Source organism: Tiliqua scincoides, chromosome 5 (assembly GCF_035046505.1).
Source record: "Tiliqua scincoides isolate rTilSci1 chromosome 5, rTilSci1.hap2, whole genome shotgun sequence".
Classification (NCBI taxonomy): domain Eukaryota; kingdom Metazoa; phylum Chordata; class Lepidosauria; order Squamata; family Scincidae; genus Tiliqua; species Tiliqua scincoides.
In genome coordinates, this window is record NC_089825.1 from 27,600,960 (window position 1) to 27,621,098 (window position 20,139).

General features: G+C 44.4%; 1 pseudogene; it reads left to right on the top strand.

Annotated features, from left to right (window-relative positions):
* Window positions 1–2,434: 2,434 nt before the first annotated feature.
* Window positions 2,435–2,553, top strand: LOC136654621 (5S ribosomal RNA; annotated as a pseudogene).
* The last annotated feature ends 17,586 nt before the right edge of the window (window positions 2,554–20,139 follow it).

The window sequence follows — 20,139 nt, forward strand, 5'->3', positions numbered from 1 at the left end:
ACTTCGTTCTCCCCACTACTGTTGACATTCTAGTTCCACAAATGACACTGGCGATGGTTTCCATGGAAACGAAAGAGTGCGCCACATGCATCCTTGAAACAGGCAAATAAGAATATCTGTTCTTTATGGCTGACCAAATATTTAACATCGCACGTTTCATAGGGGTTCCTGCAGGATGATGGCTCTTCAGAAAAGGACCTGAAAGAAAATTATGCCTTCTGGATTATAACTGAAGAATGTACTTAAAGAAAGGCAATTGCCCTTGACCATCAATTCCTTTACTGTACTAGAATTCTCTGTTCCTCTATGCAAGAGCTCCCTTGCACACTTCTGTCTGTACACATACAAAGGGATGTGCGGAGCTGTTCCTTTCCATAGAAACGAAAAGCAAATTGACCCCAAAACTCTGTGTCTGCACTGGAGGGCACATGGAGCTCTGGATTGCTGTGTAACCCTCATGATCTTATTTCTCCAAACTGACCTCAAAGACATGTTTGTGAGGATTGATAATTGGGAGCGTGCAAGGTTAAGCTGTAAAGCCTACAGGAGCGAAAAGCACTGCATTATCTCTGTTTAGGGTGAATGGCACTTGCTGAGAACAACAGAGTGTGGGTGGAATGAGGAAAAAAAAGACAAAGGGTGACAAAGGAAAAGCGTGGCACTTATCAAGGTTGTTGGAAGAGTTCTTGATCCACTGTTCGTTGAAGACTAGCAGCTGAAAAAATAAATGCTTGCTCTGCCCATGAACCGTGGTAAACCTATACAGAACGAAAATAAGCACCCCCAAGAAATGGAAGAGAGAATCTTGGTAGCCAAGTTAAGTGCTATATTAGCCTTCACACAACTAGCCCAGATGATGCACAATGGCTATCCTTACAACATCTGGTTCTATCTCCCCTATATATGGAAAGGAAGATGACCAGGCAGGTGAGGGCCTCACATATCCTTTTCAGCTTCCATCCCGAGGGACAGAATTCAAGTAGGACACCCCTATTGTAACAACCCACCAATATCTCCATGAAAGATATTGTCCCTTTTGCAAGAGAAACAAAACAGTGATTTGGTTGCAAGATGTTAAAGAATTCTCTGTCTCTGATGCAAGTGTTGATGTCATAATAAACAGTTCAGAGATCTATTTTTTTTTTTAGATTCCTTCACAAGAAGTAATGAGATCTACTCCTACAAGAAAAAACTCCCCTTGGCCTTGGACTTTCATATGTAAGTATTAATAAGAAATTATTGTTTTTTTCATTATTGCACTTTTTAAAAAAATGTGGGTGGTACTCAACCCTTTCCTTTTTGATGTGTGATATTTTAGTCTGTTTGTAGCGTATTCAGAAAAGTAAAGAAAGAGGCTAGTGTCTTATATAATGTAAAACAATAGATACCTAAACAAATATATTGTTGTTGATATATTCAAATAGGATGACAGCAAAATAGGTGGACACGGACTAGATACAGAGTTCTGGCATGCAAGAACCCCAGCACTGTCTGTTCTAGTGGCTGTCTGCTGGTATTCTTTTGCATCTTTTTAGATTGTGAGCCCTTTAGGGACAGGGAGCCATTTAGTTATTTGATTTTTCTCTGTAAACCGCTTTGTGAACTCCTAGTTGAAAAGCGGTATATAAATACTGTTAGTAATAATAATTAATAAGAAACATACAGTAGTACTATAATTTAAATAGCTCAAACTTGATATTTTGTGGGGATCTTAAAAGAACTCTTGATAAACAAACAGTTACTGAAATATGACAACTCATTTTTAACAATTGTGGAAAAGTAGGTATAAAGATAGTCAATCTAGGTGGCAAGCGATAGAGTCATGCTGGGAGCTAAAGCCATAATAAGCCTCATGTGGATCGGATGTCAATTATCTTATGTGTGCCACTTTTTGAGATTTTACCTGGATACAGAGATTACATCCACTTCTTCTCGTGGCTTTTCTGCTATAAAGTAGTCTCTACTATAATCCTCATACTACAGCTGAGTTCTTCTGCATTATGTGCAATTCCAGGTTTGAGAGAGCGCAGGGCAAGGTGCCTTTTGGTGGATCCTCTTTATGTTGATGGGCTCCCTTACTGCATGGTCCTCAGAGGGAACTTACTAGGTGGGGGGGTGGCAGTAGTGACATTTCAGTAGCTATGTCAGGGACTGAAACATGGTGGCAGAATTAAAATGCACCTCAACTCCCACTGGTTTTGAGAAGACAATTGAGAAGGTAAGGATTTAAAAGGGGTAAATTCCAGTGGTTCCAAACCCAGGTAGGATGCTGGGACTGAGTATTAGCTCAAGCAAGTCACATGCTGAAGCTGGTCCTGACTGATTCCAATTCATTGCCTGATGAACCCTTATTTCAACTTGCAACAAACATCACAATAGAGAAATCTGTGGTAAAGTGGCTGTTTGTCATGAAACGATCACTGGGATCATCTCATGGGAGGGCACTGTTACCCTGCACTTGCCCGATCTTGTCTGATCTCGGAAGCCAAGCAGGGTCAGGCCTGGTTAGTACTTGGATGGGAGACCGCCTGGGAATACCGGGTGCTGTAGGCTTATACCATAGTCTTTCGAGACTGAAGGTTGCCAACCTGGATTATAAAAATTGAATTGATGATTCTTCTGTCATAGCTTATGCCATGATGATATCACCATCAAAACTGGTCACTAGTTTCTCTAAATTTTATGGAAAAAAATTGTATGTGTTATGGTCCTAGAATTACCAAAATGTTTGAGTATGCGTCAGGGAAAGGCTGATGCCTCCAAGTCCTTATAGCCAAAGTCTCATTTGTGCTGTTTTGCGAAACAAACCTTATCTCTGACAGCAATTTCACTGCAAGATGACTTCATTCAGAAGGGTGTCAGAGGCTGTTACCACCATGATTGATTGACCATGATCACCATGATTGCCTCTAAGACTTCCTCTTGGAGGAAACTGCCACATACTTTTCCTGCTTTAAAACAACTGGCTAGTGAGATGGCTTAGAGATACATATAGAAATAATAATGATAATTTTTTTGAAATCAGAGACAGAACCTGCAATGCTCCAGTCAATCATACAATGATGGAAAATAGTACACACTTCATCCCAAGATACTCAATCCAAGTATCAGACTTGAACAAGGCAATGGTCTTAATTTTGACAGATGATATACCTTCCCTCTTCTCTTCTCAATTCCTAGTGATTATCTTTTGCCCACCCAGGATACATTACCCTTACATTTCCAGGGGTTATGGCATATTTCATAGCAGGCATACCATGTAATCATATGATATCAAACTTCCCCCATTCCCCAAGTCAGTAACTCACCTGTGCCATGATCCTGAGAACATCATGGATTCATACAAACACAGTGCATCAGTTTAGTAGAACAAACCTACTAGCACTGTTCTTTTGTTCTTCTTTAAACTATGGCGGGGCAGCCCAATCCTGAGCTGATTGGCACACGGGGCTGCCGCAGCACCAAAATGGCAACCGCAATATCCAGCACTGGCAGCTCCTTTGGGGAAGGGAACTTTTGTCCCCTTCCCCAGGTAAAGGAAACAGCCCTGCAATGGGGCTACTCAATTCTATAGCAGCTCTGGAGCTGCCGCAGAATCACAGTCCCACGTCAGACCGCATGGTCCCACACGGGGCTCAACATTCGGTGGAGCCAAGCTTCACTTGTCCTGCCCTCCTCTCACCCACCTCTCTCCCCCCACTACACCTCTTCCCTGCCCTCTGCCTGCCTTCCTCTGCCTCCCCCTGCACCAGAACACTTCCTCCCCACTTCCCCCCACATACCACTCACTTCACCATTAGGTGGTCCAGGCAACCACCAGGTCCAGCTCGGGTCCAGGCTTGCGCTGGGCTAGCTCCTGTGCTGGGCCCACAATAGGGACTCACAAATGTGCCTTACGGCATGTTTGCGACAGTGCGCACCCGTAGTGAGCCAGCGCACATGTGTCTGGATTTGGTCCTCAGTCTCACGAAAAGCTGGCAAAGCTTGTATAATTTTATTGTACAAAGGAGCATTCAAACATATGAACAGATAACAGGTTGATTTCCACATCTGCTGTTAGTGAGAATATAGCCTTGATCAGCTGTGATAATTGTTATTGGTGTTTGAAGTTTGAACTTTGTTCACCTGTCCCAGGACCAGTCCAAGACCTCCCACTGCCAGAGACAGTGCCAGATACTGTTGTTCCCCTTACCAGTTGATGTGCTGGCCTTTGCACCATCCCTTCCCAGGATTAGAGAAGGAAAAGGGAGGTAGAAAGAAGTGGATATGTGAAGGAGAAGAGACCAGTAAGCTAGAGCTCAGTTCTTTAGGCCCCCACTCTCCTATCCTCCTCATTTCCTCTTTCAGTCCATCCCCTTCCTTTTCTAGTCCAGGGAGTGTGAGAGTGAGCAACAGGAGCAATGGAGGTTTGTGAATTGATGGAGCCGGGGGCTTCCTCTCCAATATGTGCTGGAGGTAGCCACTTCAGTTGACCTCTTAGATGTACTAACCTTGACCTCTGCAGTGAAACCTAGTTTCTTGGCTTCAGCAGGTAACAAAGGTTGTATTCATGGTACAAGCTTGTCTGCTTGTGTCACTGGAAGTACAAATGGTTACGGGTTACCCTGTCCTTACATACACTTTGCCTTTAGAACTGAACTGAACAGTGAAAGGAAATTGTGAGGGACTTTTGTAAGTGTTCCCTAACAGGGAAAATATAGCAGGTTTAGGATCAGGGTAGGGGCAAAGAGTTAAACACCCTGCTGGCAGTACATCTCCTTCCTGGATATTTTATAGGAAAAACACCTTCTGGAGTTGCACCATGGGAGTCAGCATTAAATTTCTGCTCAACGTTACATATACACAACAGGGACCAAATGTATACATTTGTGGGCCAGGCAGAAATGGGTTAATGTGTGTTTTACCCTTGAGTTTCTAGTAAAAGGAACAGGTAAAATCTTCATTGTGAATGTCATGATCACAAATGATCAACTTAACCACATGAAAAGAAACCAGAATATGAAATGTTTCTGAGCAATGTGGCATCTAGTATCATCATCACCTGGAAGTCTTACACCCCAGACTTGATGGTCTTATTTCAGGAATACCAGTTTGGGGGGTGGGGGGAATACCTGGGCATTTTGGCATCTCTTGCAGGTTTTGCACATTGCAGGAATGATGAAATGGATGATCCTGTTGCTAAGGCAATAGAGACACCTAGTCTAAGTCTTCCTTTGGGAGAAGGGGATAGCAGGGCATGCAGGACATGCTGTATGGGGTCTAAATGCTCAGTCACAAGCACTTATGAGGAACCAGCAGATTAATAGCAGAGAGATCCTACAGTCAGTCAGTCAACAGAGGCCCAGGGAGGCTGCCACAGGGACGGGACACGACAAGGATCAGGATAAGATTGCTAAAGCTTGCTCCTACACACTGGAGGACTTAAAACAGGGGGAGACAGAATGGAACTCCAGTGACCCAGACCTTCTGCCCAATGTAGGTACCAAGTTTACTTCATGCCATTTCAACCCTCTTGGCTTAGGCCCCCTTGGTCAGAAGCATTTAATGTCCATGTTTAACCATGGACATTAGCATTTAACCATGTTTGTTGGTAAGAAGCATTTAATGTGTAAAAGGGTCTTTAAATATAGGTGACCCAACAAATATTTGCATGGTGCAAAGAAAAATCCCTTTTATCAATAGAAAGGAATTTTTAAATGCATAATGCAAGTAAGTCATTACTTGCTGTGGCAGATCGTCTGAAAACGATCTGCCACAAGTTCCTCAATGAGCCTTCACAGAGCTTCTTCTAAGCAGTATGGTAACTTGTTCTCTCTGTCTGCCCTTCTGATTATTTCTTTTTGGAAACTCTCCCCCATCTTTTCCCGCTCAGAGTCAGGGTCACAGCAGGGCCTGTTGGGAAACTAGGATCAGCAATTGTTGTTGCTAATGCTTATATACTGCTTTTCAACAAAAAGTAGTTCACAAAGCAATTTACATAGCTAAATGAATAAATACATAGTCTCCTATTCCCCAAAGGGCTCAAAATCTGAAAAAGATGCAAAAGAAACAACTGCAACACCTGCTGAAAAGATGCTTGCTGGGGTGAAGATGGACAATTGCTCTCCCCTGCCAGATATAAAAGGGTGCCACTTTAAAGGGTGCCTTTTAGCCTAATCACCAAATTCTCATTATTTGAAGCTGTTGAGTTAGTTTGCATATCTTCCTTTGATAAAATAACAATCCAAAAAAAATTTTTTTTAACCCCAGCAGAATAAAAACCAGTATATGTACAAAACAATTGAAAGACAGTGAATAAACTCAATTAACTAATTTCTGCCCAGCCCACAGGTGTACACATTTGATCCCTGTTGCATATCTGCAACGTTGGGAATAAATAGCTTAGAAAGAAAGAAAGAAAACCCTCAGTTGTGTTCTTTTTATTTGCTTGTTTTGCTGTATGTTTTAAAGTTTATTGTGAAGCACCTATGGTAGGAAGGAAATAGGGGAGCACATTTTTATAAATAAGCAAACAAATTTCAGGTAGCCTGTTGAAACAGTTTGCCTACTGTACATCACTTCTGGAACTCCGAGTGATAAGTCATTTGCTTCATCTTTCAATTGCATAGCAGATTTGAAGCTGAGCGCCCAATCTTATCCAACCTTCCAGCACCAAGGCAGATGCAATGCAGCCCCTAGGTAAGGGAACAAATGTTCCCTTGGGAACTTGGGAGCCTCCATGACTGCCTCTCTGCTGCAAGATGCTGTGAACACCCCATTGACATGGCTGCATCAGCTCTGGAAAGTTGGATAAGATTGGGCCCTAAAGCTCTTATTTTAGAAAGGGGAAGGAGAAAGAATGTTGTTTTAGAATGTTCCAGCGCAGTTAGCTGGGACAGTTGACCAGAGACCAAGATGCAAGGAGCAGGAAAGAGTAGGGGTGAGTTTGACTGTCCATTCATATACATCAATGTTAGTTCCATACTACAGGGAAAAAGAATTGGGTCTGGCATGAAACTGCTGGTTAATTTGCTGTGGAAGTGCTGCCATTCACTTCCATGAGTTTAGCTTATCAATTATGGGTGACAATACACAGTCATGCAAATCCACAGTTAGTGTAAAGTGGCTTTGCACTGCTGTGTTAGCAGGTTTACATCTTTGGAGAATGAGGCCTAAAATAAACATGGAACAAAGGTTCTGACATTGTTGCATATAAACTCTCAAGTTATACAGGTAGTATTTGGCCCGTGCTCTTCTCAGATTAAGAAACTAACATTATCTAATATCTGAGCTTTCTCTACCTGCTTAGGCATGACAAAAAGCATATACAATTACCCCACATCTTATGTGGATGTTACATTCTAGTCAGTGCCTAAAGCCAAAATCGTGTATACCCAAAGTTATGTAGAAAATCCCTTATAGCCGGAAAAAATGTACTGTTTCTTTAAAAACTTTTAGAGGCATGTGGTGGGAACTGACTGAGAGAACAGCAGCTTCATTCTTCAACCTCAGGGTCACTGAGGCATGTATTTAATAAGTAGAAAGGCAGGCAGAATCACCTGCACTATTTAAATATTTTTTCTCTGGTTTGTTTGTGTGTTTGCTGAGCGCATGTAATTGAATTTGCACAAGTAAAGTAAATGGAAGATATGGGTTGCCTGTATCCAGAACTTAACAAATCGAGTGGGTGAAAACATAAAACGAATGATTCTGGGGCTCAAATCTGACACCCTCTGAGCAAGAGGACCAGCTAGTAATTCAAGATATCTGGAACAATTGGCTGTGGTTAGATGGGAGAGAAAGGCAATCTGCAAAAGTTCAGAGGCACACTTTTTCACATATGGCAAATATTTTCTGGTGATGATAATGATATTGCAGTTTCAGTAAGCATGGGATTTTTTAAAACATAAAGAGACAGGTGGTTGCCCTGAGTAGCTTAAAATTCTGAATTTAAAGCAGGAAGACTAAAAAGGAAGCAAAGGGGAATGGATGCAGATCTCTTGTTGTCCTGTGTGCTCCCTGAGGCATCTGGTGGGCCACTGTGAGATACAGGAAGTTGGACTAGATGGGCCTATGGCCTGATCCAGATCTCAAAAAGGATATATTGGAAATTGAAAGGGTGCAGAAGAGAGAGACCAAAATGATTACTGGGCTGGGGCACCTCCCTTATGAGGAAAGGCTACAGTGTTTGGGACTCTTCAGTCTAGAAAAAAGGTGCCTGGGGGGGACAGGATTGAGACATAAATTATGCAGAGGGGTGAATAGTGTATAGAGAGATGTTCTTTTCCCTTCCTCACACAACACCAGAACCATGGGACATCCACTAAAATTGAGTGTTGGGAGAGTTAGGACAGACAAAATATTTCTTTACCTAGCATGTATAATTAGTCTGTGGAACTCCTTGCCACAGGATATGGTGATGGCATCTGGCCTAGATGCCTTTAAAAGGGGATTGAACAAATTTATGGAAGAAAAGTCCATCACAGGTTACAAGCCATGATGGACTTCCTGGTGAAACCTTCTGGTTTTAGAAGTAGGCTACCACAGAATGCCAGATGTGAGGAAGGGCACCAGGATGCAGGTCTCATGTTGTCTTGTGTGCTCCCTGAGGCATCTGGTGGCCACTGTGAGATACAGGAAGCTGGATGGGCCTTTGGCCTGATCCAGTGGGGCTCTTCTTATGTTCTTATGTCCTAGGGCTTTAAATGTTAAAATCAACACTTAGAATTGAGCCCAGAAAAATACTGGCTGTCAGTGTAACTGGTACAGAATCAACGTTATACAGTTATGCTGCTGGGCACCTAACAGCATCTGGGTGGCAGCATTTAGTTTCTGAACTATTTTCAAAGGCAGCCCTGCATAAAACACATTATAGTAGTTCAGCCTGGGATGTGGCCAACATATGTATGATTGAGGTCAGCCCTGCCTTTTACTCCAGACAACTGACATCACTTGAGCATTCAAACTTGGTTACAGTAGCATATGATGATGATGCCACTTTTCAACAAAAAAGTTCACAAAGCAGTTTACCAACTCAGGGCCCAATCCTATCCAATTTTCCAGTGCTGGTGCTGCTGTTCCAATGGGGGATGCACTGCTTCCTGTGATGGGAAGGCAGTCAGAGGCCTCCTCAAGGTATGGGAACATTTGTTTCCTTACCTCAGGACTGCATTGAGGCAGCACTGGTGCTGGGAAGTTGGATAAGATTGGGCCCTAAGGGTGCAATCCTAACCACACTTTCCTGAGAATAAGCTCTATTGAATAAAAGAGGACTTACTTCTGAGTAGACCTGGTTAGGATTGTGCCCAAAATCAAATAATTAAATGGCTCCCTGTCCCAAGAGGGCTCATGGTCTACAAAGATGCAGGAGAAACACCTGCAAACAGCCACTAGAAAAGACACTGTGCTGGGTTGGAAAAGGACCTTTACTCTTCCTCTGTTAAATCAAAGAGGAGCACCACTTGAAAAGTGCCTCTTGCCCAATTAGCAGAAGTTAATAGATGGATGATAATAAGGTTATGCAGGCTAAAAGTTAGCACCAATACCTTCACCAAAAAGGCGATTTTGAGATGGGATTTGAAGGAAGTGGCATCACTCAGGTGCAATTGGCATCACTCTGGGATGCAATTCCAGTTGTGAAGGGCTCCAGCAAGGGAGAAAGAGCAAAGTAGTTTGAGGAAGCAGGAGGCTGAGAGCAAACTCCTAATGAATGTTGGCTCAAACTGGATCCTCCAACCTCATCTTACCCTGGATGGTTGTGCAAAACGATAGCCGACCGTTTGCAGTAAGGCACACCAGCAGCTTCCTTTCTTCAACTCTGCAGAAACACAAGAACTGAAACACACAGAGAGACGGCATTGTCAGCGCTCTGCTCTTTGCCATGCTAGGGGTCACTCGCAAGCAGCCAGCTCATGAGTTTTCCTGTAAATGTATACGAGTTTGTTGACCTCCCCAATCTCCTCCATGCTGGACTAAATGGCTCTCTAAAAGCAACTTGGTACAAAAGTGCCCTGTGTGTGTGTGTGTGTGTGTGTGTGTGTGTGTGTGTGTGTACAGTATATATGTGTATGGGTGTGTGTGTGGATAGACAGGAGGTGGAGTTGGAGCTATCCTGCACAGTTAGCTACAACTTCAGGCACTGTTCCAAAGCGGACAAGCTAGGCGCTTCTCAGAGGAAGCAATGTAATCTAGGCTGCATAAACTTCCCCTTTTGGCAAGTTGGTGATAAAGAGAACAAAATGATTTGGTCACTTTGCACACTCAGGGCCCATCCAGGAAGCTCTCATTGAAGGAATCAGATGTGCAGATTCAGCAAGCCAGATCTTGCAGTACAGCTTGGTTATACTCAATTTTTCATTGAAAGTTGGATCTCAGATTGGGTCTCTTGTTTTTTCCTAGTTTTCAAGGCTTGCTGGGTTTTCAATAGATGGTTAACAGCCAAATCCTATGCTTAGCTAGCGCCCAGAGACACAGCTGTGCCAAAATGGCGACCACTGTATCCTATGGGGCAAGGAAGTAGTGCCAGGTTCCCTTAGGGAACAAATATTCCCTTACCCTGTGTAAGACCCGGGTGGCCCCAATGGGTCTCCTTGGATCTGTGCCTGCTATGGAGCTGGTGCAGAACCAAGGAGACCCGTGTTGGGTTTCTGGCCCGGGAGGGCAGTCAGGATATGGTGGCAGAGCCTGCTGTCATCTCTGTCCCCCACCTAGGCCCACCCCTCCTCTCCTCCTGCCCTCCCCCGCCCGGAAATGCCCTGCTGCTGACCAGTGGCCGTTCTTACCACTGGGAGCTCTTGGTGGCTATCTTCAGACACTGAGGCCCAGCACTGAAGCTACCATCATCGGGTGCTGGGCTCAGCACTAGTGGCACATCAGTACTGCTGGCGCAAAAGTGCCTTACAGCACATTTTGTTCTCTTTATTTCTTAATGGCACTTTTTGTGACCGCCTGGGCCAGCAGCACTGGCGGAGCACCAACACCATGGCCCATAGGATTGGGTCCTAAGTCTGGAGCAATGGCCATGTTTTTACTTAACCAAAAGGATTTGGGTGCCGTCCTTGTCCATGGCAAAGGCAGAGTAAAATTCAATAAGGGATTTGATAGGGGAGACTGGTGGTCTGAGTTCTTTACTCACTGACATACTACAGGTGACATTTATGAACAGCTCATGAGCACACTAGCTTGCACCTTGAGATCAGTTATTTTCAGCTAGTGGTACAAGTGTGTCAGGTTGCACTTGGCCCCACTGCTATGGTGGAGGTGGGTGCGGGGGCAGGAGGGCAGTGCAGTGGCAGCAACCTACGGCTGACCTATCAAGAGAGGCACAACTTGGGGAAGGAGAATGCAGAACAAAGGCGAGATAAGAAGGCAGCATCAACTGGAGAAACCTTCCCCACATTGCAGGGACAGCTGTGGGGTAAGCCACCCATTCCTGTGCACAGCAGCCATTTCCAAAGGTGGTGCTACTCATAAAAGTGGTACCCACTGATCTCAAGGTGCAAGCTAGTGTGCTCATGAGCTGTTCATAAAAGTCACCTGCAGTATGGCAGTGAGTGGATCTGCACTGACAGGCTAATGGGCTACCTGAGAGAACCTGGCACCCATTGTGGCAGCTCAGAAAGGTTGTCAAGAAAGAACACAAGCAGCGTTAAGAAAAGCAAAAAAAAAGGAAGAAAGGAAAATCAGGAGCTGCAGAACCAAAACACTCCCTCTAGTATTTACAGATCTCTCGAGGGGCATATGGCAGAGATCTGACAGCTCCACAGATGTGTGTAGAGCCCAGTGAAAAATGACCATAATTAAAAGCAGACGGCAGTGTATGGGGTCAGTGGCACTGTTAAAGCATTAGCAGTCAAGGAGGGAATGCATTTGCCTGCAGTTTGGGGTGATGATATACAGAAAAACCAGTACAGATTGTATGGCAGAACAGCTGTGAATATGCAAATGTAGGAAGCTGCCTTACACTGAATCAGACCACTGTTTCATCTAGCACAGTGTTTTCAATACTGATTGGCAGTTGCTCTCCAGGGTTTCTGGCAGGGGACTTTCCCAGCTAAAATATTAGCTGTTTTAGTCTTGATTTAACTTCCTACTGTACCTTTTAGGGGAGACCACTTAAAACCATCATGCATCAAATTCTGCACCATCATAACATCGCATCTTCCATTTAATAGTTACAGCCTGAAATAAATGGCATGACGCCAAATGTAACAGTTTTCCAACATAGAAAACACTCTCCTTGCACACATGTGAAAGTTGAAAGTAAATGGGCACATGTGACGATTACATGCACACCTTTTTCCCCCCAGGATATACGTGTGCTGAATACACATGCTGGGGGGAAGGCAGAGCTAATGATGGTTTCCAAGCAAGTGTACATGCTGGGGAGAAACAAAAAGCAGGCAGTCAGCACACTGCTTTCATGTATCTCTTCTATATGTAAGTGTTTTTGATGTAGAAAATCAGTATGTCTGGAGTAGCCATTACTCATTGCTGCTGGTACCATTATAGTGTAGGAGAGCAACAAAGAGAAAGAAGAGCAGTGCCACACCTCCCCATGCAATAAAATGCTCTCTTATGATAGACATTGATCAATAAGCTCTACAAATTAAAGTAATACTGCTTTTCATACTTGACAGAGATCAGTGCATAATATTATATAGCCTTCTTTCTCTGTCATTTATATGTACATTATTTTGCCTATCCTGTAATGCTACGGTCGCAGCTGAATGGTAGAGCCTACGTAAGATTATGTTAGGAATCTGCCTTCTGCTGAGTCCAGCCCAAATATCCGTCTTAATATTTCCAACACTGCCACCCCTGGGCTTCAGGCAAGGATTTTCCCCCAACCCTAGTCACGGAGCCCACCAGAGGACAGGTGACTCTGGATTTAATTTTGTGCGGTATGCAGGACCTGGTTAGAGATGTAAACGTTACTGAGCCATTGGGGAACAGTGATCATGCTGCGATCCGTTTTGACGTGCACGTTGGGGGAAGAATACCGGGCAAATCTCTAACAAAAACCCTTGACTTCCGACGGGCGGACTTCCCTCAAATGAGGAGGCTGGTTAGGAGGAGGTTGAAAGGGAGGGTAAAAAGAGTCCAATCTCTCCAGAGTGCATGGAGGCTGCTTAAAACAACAGTAATAGAGGCCCAGCAGAGGTGTATACCGCAAAGAAAGAAGGGTTCCACTAAATCCAGGAGAGTGCCCGCATGGCTAACCAGCCAAGTTAGAGAGGCTGTGAAGGGCAAGAAAGCTTCCTTCCGTAAATGGAAGTCTTGCCCTAATGAAGAGAATAAAAAGGAACATAAACTGTGGCAAAAGAAATGTAAGAAGGTGATAGGGGAGGCCAAGCGAGACTATGAGGAACGCATGGCCAGCAACATTAAGGGGAATAATAAAAGCTTCTTCAAATATGTTAGAAGCAGGAAACCCGCCAGAGAAGCGGTTGGCCCTCTGGATGGTGAGGGAGGGAAAGGGGAGATAAAAGGAGACTTAGAGATGGCAGAGAAATTAAATGAGTTCTTTGCATCTGTCTTCACGGCAGAAGACCTCGGGCAGATACCGCTGCCCGAACGGCCCCTCCTAACCGAGGAGTTAAGTCAGATAGAGGTTAAAAGAGAAGATGTTTCAGACCTCATTGATAAATTAAAGATCAATAAGTCACCGGGCCCTGATGGCATACACCCAAGGGTTATTAAGGAATTGAAGAATGAAGTTGCTGATCTCTTGACTAAGGTATGCAACTTGTCCCTCAAAACAGCCACGGTACCAGAAGATTGGAGGATAGCAAATGTCACGCCTATTTTTAAAAAGGGAAAGAGGGGGGACCCGGGAAACTATAGGCCGGTCAGCCTAACATCTATACCGGGTAAGATGGTGGAATGCCTCATCAAAGATAGGATCTCAAAACACATAGACGAACAGGCCTTGCTGAGGGAGAGTCAGCATGGCTTCTGTAAGGGTAAGTCTTGCCTCACAAACCTTATAGAATTCTTTGAAAAGGTCAACAGGCATGTGGATGCGGGAGAACCCGTGGACATTATATATCTGGACTTTCAGAAGGCGTTTGACACGGTCCCTCACCAAAGGCTACTGAAAAAACTCCACAGTCAGGGAATTAGAGGACAGGTCCTCTCGTGGATTGAGAACTGGTTGGAGGCCAGGAAGCAGAGAGTGGGTGTCAATGGGCAATTTTCACAATGGAGAGAGGTGAAAAGCGGTGTGCCCCAAGGATCTGTCCTGGGACCGGTGCTTTTCAACCTCTTCATAAATGACCTGGAGACAGGGTTGAGCAGTGAAGTGGCTAAGTTTGCAGATGACACCAAACTTTTCCGAGTGGTAAAGACCAGAAGTGATTGTGAGGAGCTCCAGAAGGATCTCTCCAGACTGGCAGAATGGGCAGCAAAATGGCAGATGCGCTTCAATGTCGGTAAGTGTAAAGTCATGCACATTGGGGCAAAAAATCAAAACTTTAGATATAGGCTGATGGGTTCTGAGCTGTCTGTGACAGATCAGGAGAGAGATCTTGGGGTGGTGGTGGACAGGTCGATGAAAGTGTCGACCCAATGTGCGGCAGCAGTGAAGAAGGCCAATTCTATGCTTGGGATCATTAGGAAGGGTATTGAGAACAAAACGGTTAGTATTATAATGCCGTTGTACAAATCTATGGTAAGGCCACACCTGGAGTATTGTGTCCAGTTCTGGTCGCCGCATCTCAAAAAAGACATAGTGGAAATGGAAAAGGTGCAAAAGCGAGCAACTAAGATGATTACGGGGCTGGGGCACCTTCCTTATGAGGAAAGGCTACGGCGTTTGGGCCTCTTCAGCCTAGAAAAGAGACGCTTGAGGGGGGACATGATTGAGACATACAAAATTATGCAGGGGATGGACAGAGTGGATAGGGAGATGCTCTTTACACTCTCACATAATACCAGAACCAGGGGACATCCACTAAAATTGAGTGTTGGGCGGGTTAGGACAGACAAAAGAAAATATTTCTTTACTCAGCGTGTGGTCGGTCTGTGGAACTCCTTGCCACAGGATGTGGTGCTGGCGTCTAGCCTAGACACCTTTAAAAGGGGATTGGACGAGTTTCTGGAGGAAAAATCCATTATGGGGTACAAGCCATGATGTGTATGCGCAACCTCCTGATTTTAGGAATGGGTTAATTCAGAATGCCAGATGTAGGGGAGAGCACCAGGATGAGGTCTCTTGTTATCTGGTGTGCTCCCTGGGGCATTTGGTGGGCCGCTGTGAGATACAGGAAGCTGGACTAGATGGGCCTATGGCCTGATCCAGTGGGGCTGTTCTTATGTTCTTATGTTCCTATGTGGAAGTACCAGGTTCAATACCTGGCACCTTGTCCATGCAAAACCTGTTCTCTACCACTGTGCTATAGCCCCTCCCTCTAGGTGATCTCTTCAATGCCTGACATAGACAGCTAAAGGGTCTTAGGTAGCATTGCAAAGCCTTTTGAAGACATCTTTTAATCTCTCTACTTATATCATCTCTAATTCAGTGTACTGCAAATCAGTGGCATAGCTAATGATTGTGTAGGCCGGTGCAGTGCTCAAAATTATGCCCCGGAAGTGATGTCACAACCATAAGTGACATCATGCCTGGGCTTTTAAAAAAGTGAAAATTGGGGGGAAACCCATCTCCTCCCCCCAGCAGCTCACCACCCACTTGCTCTGCTGCCTCCCCTAGTCAATTGGCATAGCAAAGGCACCTATCTGCTATTAAAAAAGATTTTGTAGCCACCGCACAACAAAATTAAATTTAATTACGTAAATAAATAAAAAGTATGCCCCTTATTGGTTAGAGACACTGTAGTAGGGTGAAGAGGGATGGTTATTCTCCCCCTGCTAAATATAAGAGGAGCAACACTTGAAAACATACCTCTTTACCCAGTTAGTGGGGCAACTGTATTATGATACATGGAAATGAGAGTTGACTCATATGATCACCTTATTGGTCCCATGCTGTATCATAGTAACATCTCATTGGTTCTCAAAACAATCAGTCTTATAGGTCAGTTTTGAAAAATGAAAATCCACTTTTTGTTCCATAAGGCAGTTGTGTTTTTAATTTCTGCATAATTGGACATAACTTTTGATAGAATGCAGATATTCCAGTGCAGTTTGTTACATTGCATTCTGCATTAAATTAACTGGCCAATTATATATAACATGATGGTATTATTCTTAAATACCAAGGTTTTCACAATTTGGACCACTAGTGTCAAGCTCAGCTTGTTGCCTCCCTAATGCTTGTTGCCCAGTGCAATTGCTACCCCCTAGACCCTCTTAGCTATGCCACTGCTGCAAATCTTATTGCAAATCTCATATTTAGTTGATCTCTTATTTAATCACTTATTTCGTTGCACTTCCTCCTACTTAATGTTGTGGCAAAATACAATTTATGCATGTTTTATGAACTTCTCCTTTAGCTCCTTGCAATCTGATGCATCATTTGTTGCCTGCTGAGGTCTGAAAGGAGATTTCAGCCTTCTTTCTCATTCTTCCTTCCTCTTTTTAAACTGTCTTCTGCAGAAACCTGGTTTACTAGCAGTTTGTCAGAAGAGGCTTTTCAATCAGAATTTCAGTAATAGCAAACAAGATAACTTGTCCTCAGAAAGTTAACTAGTATGGGCTCCACCATTACTGATATTTCTATGCAATGTATAGCTACAGGAGTGTTGGGTATGTTCCAGTGTGCACTTTCAGTTCACATAGAGCAATGATTAGGTAAAACAAGTCTGGCCAGTGTACTGTGCTGTGTTTCATCACCCTATAAGAAAACCCAAAATCTTCAATAGTGCACGGGGATCTTTGGCAGACACAAAGGGATTATCAAGGAAACAGCTCCCTGAAAGTTTGAAAAACACTATTCCGTGACACTAAGAAGTGTGTTTCATCATCTCTCTTGTACTGTGTCATGCATCAGTGTTATTAATATGGAAAAGAATTTAGAGGAGAAATTGAATAGAGATTCAAACCAATCCTGTTTTCACACATTATTCTGTCTACCTGTTGAGATCTTCGGAGGACCCTGTTTTGTCTTCCTCCATGGCAGACAGGGCTGGCCCAGCCACAAGGCCAACTGAGAAGGCTGCCTCAGGCACTAAGTTGGTGGGGCACCCACCTCTGTTTGCCCACTTGCCTCCACTTCTCCTTCCATTCCCTGAACTGAAAAAGGAAGACAGGAACAGAGAGGAAGAGGAAATGTGGAGGGGAGGAAAGTGCTGATATAGAACATTGAAAGTGGAAAGAACAGACGCTGCACAGCATTTTATAAGGGGGTAGCATTTGGCAAGCCCTCTTAGGTGTCAGAAGGTCTTAGCTCAGTCCTGAGTGCCAGAAATTAGATTATTGTAGTGTGCATGCAGGACAGAAGTTGTCCTTTGATGGCATCAATGTTCTGGGGCTCTCTCCTTTTCTTTCAGATGGTAAAGACCACTGTATTTAACTTCCATCAGATGTTTTATAATTTACTTTCCCCCTGAATGTGTGCTTTTTGCTAGTTGTGTAACGTTTTTAACTGATCTTGCTGCTGCTGTTGCTGCTTATTGTGCTACCATTTAATTTTATTTGTTTGACTTTAATTTGCATTTTAAAATTTTTCTTCTCGGCTTTGGGGGCCCTCAGTTGAAAAGCGGCTTAGACATAAGTATTAATATAACATTTGTGTTAGGAGCTATGGGAAAACAATGTGTTTGCAACACTCAGCGCCCAGATAAAGAGCTCAGGATTGGTCTCCTAATTCATATACTTTAAGCATTCAGCAGAAACCAGTTTTACTTAACTGCACAATTGGCAAAGTTGATAGATGAAGTGCCACACAAATATTAGTCAATTTCCTTATATTAATTTACTTTCTCCTGTGGCATTTGGCTTGGTTTCCTTGCTTATATAACCTGGAGCTATTTACTAAGCTGGCACTTCTCTGTGATGCACTGTGGTCTGGATTTGTAATTTACTTTGCAATAGAGCCTGTGGGCAACTGAGCAAGAGGTCTGGATCTGTTTGTTTTTCTTCTTTTCCACTTCTCTAGTTCCACCGTCATCTATGAAATGTAATTCTTACACAAGTATTCATTTCTAAGGGCCTATCAACTTTATGATTTGTAATAGAAATGTAGCAGGAAAGCTTCATTTTTGAAGCTGTACCATTTGCTGATTATGCAAGGGTGATCCTAAGGACTTGTAGGTAAGAGAGGGGTAAGTAGTGTAGCTGGGGGGGAAACTGCAGGTGCCATAACGTGCAGTGTAAGTGACCCCTTCCTCTGGCTGTTGAAGCAATTCCAGGCAGTGACGGTGATCACCAAACCAAATGGTGTCTCCGGCATGTTGCTATCACTGCCCAGAATGGATCTGACAGCGAGTGAGAGGGGTAACTTACATGGCGAGTTGCAGCGCCTGCAATATTTACTGCAATATTAAATATCTGCAGTATTTACATATTTTGTCCCCCTTCTAGCTATGCTACTGGGCATATCAAGGTTGCAGGAAAGTGCTTTGCTCATGTATACCAACAGCATTTTCTTTCAAATCGCTGTGTGACTTTAATTAAAAAGAATTATTTAATTAAAAAGACAAAGACTTAAGAATTATAAGACAAATTTTTCCTGTGTCTCAGGATATGGAGCATCTTAGACCAATTTTGATATCTGTTACATTCACACATTAGACATCCAGTACATGAACAAAAGAAATGATACAAATGTAGGCATATGCATAGGGACAGTAATGGGGAGTTAAGTTGCTCCCTCCATCCTATGATGGGACCAAAGGATGTTGGTTGCAAAAAATATCTATTAAGTATTGCAGTGTGCTGGGAGCCAATGTAGAGTGTCTCTGGATGTTCTGAAGAATGCAAAAAACAACCAGTGAGGTTATGGGGAATTGTTGGAGAAGAGAGGCACAGTGATGGGGCTGTGTACCCTTGGCTTTCAACTACAGGTGGGTCTCCCTTTATCAGCGGATTCAGGACCCACGGATTTGACAATGTGGATCTGGACTCATTTCTGGAGGGCCTCACCTTACCTCCCTGACGTGACTGGAAGTGACTCTCAGAAGCTTCTGGGAGGTCTTCTGAGGTGTGTGGAATTCGCGTGTGTTCTCCCCACGCCTCGGAACACCTCTGGATGTGACCAGAAGGCACTTCTAGTCAAGCCCCAATCTGCCCAGGTTCGTCCCTTCATCCTGCCCTCCCCTGCCCCAGAATACCTCCCCTGCCACCTGAAACTCTTGCCTAGTCCTGGGCAGTGTCTGGCCAGCACTGGGCTCAGCACTGACTGGCCCTAGGTCATTGCTGAATCCACGCAGGGTGTCACGGATGCGCCTTACGGCACCCCGCATCTTTAGGATTGGACTCTTAGTCCAGCATCACCCAAAGAGGCCCATCAGCTGCCTGTGGGAGGTCCACAAACAGGAGGGAAAGGCACACTTGTCTTTGCTCACCTGTAACATATTCAAGATATTCTACTGCTGCTGAACCTAGACGTAGCACATGACCAGCATGACCGGGTCTGTCCTCCATGACTATCCAATACCCACCCAGGCTAGCTGTCATTACATCTTGAGGAAATGAATTCCACAGATTAACAGCCCAATCTGAAACTTCCCTAGCACCCGGGGATGCAGTGGCACCAAAATGGCGACCGCTGTATCCAAAGGGGCCAGAGAAGCACCGCCAGGTCACTTATGTTTCCTTATCCTGTGCAAGACCCAGGTGGCCCCAATGGGTCTCCTCAAATCTGCACCCACTATTCAGCTGGTGCTGATCTGAGGAGACCCATGTCAGGTTACCCAGCCCGGGAGGGGGGCTAGGATACGGTGGCAGGGCCTCCTTTCTGGGCTTGCTCCTCCCCCTGCCCAGTTCTGCCCCCTCCCTGCCCCAGAATGACCTGCTGCTGTATTGCAGGAGCCCTCACCACCTGTCCTTTGGCACCACAGCCCCATGTCAACTGCCACGTGGTTCGGTGCCAGAGGTGCACCTGTAACTCCAGCACTAAAGTGCTTTATGACACTCTTTGCCACAGGCCAGCAGTGCCAGCGCAGCTCCCAATGGGACTGGGCCCTAATTAGGCACTGTGTGGAGTACCTGATGATGTACCTTCTTTTGCCCATCCTAAATCTCCTGCCATTCCCTGCTTCT